We start from the raw sequence: 1,293 nt of genomic DNA, 5'->3' as shown, positions 1-1,293 counted from the left end.
GGAATCTGATATAGGGCGGGAAGGAAACACAAGGAAAGGACAAGGAAAACAAACAACATAGACACATACATAAAGAACCGTATAGTTAAAAGAAGATTCCACTATTGTCATAAAAGCAGCTGACAAGGGTGGGGGATTGGTAATCCTTCATAAAGCAGATTATATGAAAGAATCTCTAAGACTATTGGATGACACAAGTACATATTCAAGACTCTGTGTTAATGAAACAGATTGTAATTAGACTGTAAACTCCTCCAGGCAGGGACTCCTCTTCCTTAATGTTACTTTTATGTCTAAAGCATTGATTCTCATGATCTGTTATTTATATTATCTGTTATTTATTTGATTACCACGTATATTACTACTGTGAAGCGCTATGTACATTAATGGCGCTATATAAATAAAGACATACAATACAATACAATACAATACAAAAGAAGACTTCCTGTAGGAGTTGGAGAATTTTCTAGTTTTAGGATTAAAAAAGAAATTCATAACTAAAGAAGAATTTGATTTCATACTTATTAAAAAAAAACATATTACCCATTTTTTATTATTTACCTAAATTACATAAGGACCCATTAAACCCTCCCGGTAGACCTATAATTTCAGGTGTTCATTCCATCACCTCCAACTTGTCTGCATATTTAGACTTTTTTCTGCAAAAGTCGGTCAAGAAACTCAAATCACATTTAAAGGACACAACTTACATTTTAAATATGTTACAAGATATTAGTTGGATAGATCAATATTGTTTAGTCACGTGTGATGTCACTTCACTATACACTGTTATTGATCATACACATGGGTGTTTAGCAGTTAAATATATTTGGGAAAAAGAGGGTTTATACACTGAAGCACATATTGACTTTTTAATTTCCCTAATCAAATTCACATTAACACATAATTATTTCTGGTTTAATGAGGAGTTATTTTTGCACATAAAGGGCACTGCCATGGGTACTATATTTGCACCAAGCTACGCGAATCTCCTTATGGGGATGTGGGAGGATCAGTTTATCTGGTCACCACACGAGTTTGGCGCAAATTTAGTACTATGGACACGTTTTGTGGATGATATATTTTTCATTTGGAAGGGGGATAATAATTTACTTATATCATTTTTCGAATACATTAATGACAACACTTTTAATTTACACTTTACTTCTAAATATAGCACTAGTGAGATTGGGTTTCTTGATCTACTTATTTATATAGAAAATAGTAACATCTGTACGAAAACTTACTATAAACCTGTAAGTTGCCTCAATTATATAGAGGCAGACAGTAAAC

This window comes from Ascaphus truei, unplaced genomic scaffold (assembly GCF_040206685.1).
Source record: "Ascaphus truei isolate aAscTru1 unplaced genomic scaffold, aAscTru1.hap1 HAP1_SCAFFOLD_306, whole genome shotgun sequence".
Classification (NCBI taxonomy): domain Eukaryota; kingdom Metazoa; phylum Chordata; class Amphibia; order Anura; family Ascaphidae; genus Ascaphus; species Ascaphus truei.
The sequence above is the reverse complement of the archived record's forward strand: the minus strand, read 5'-3'. Positions refer to the sequence as shown.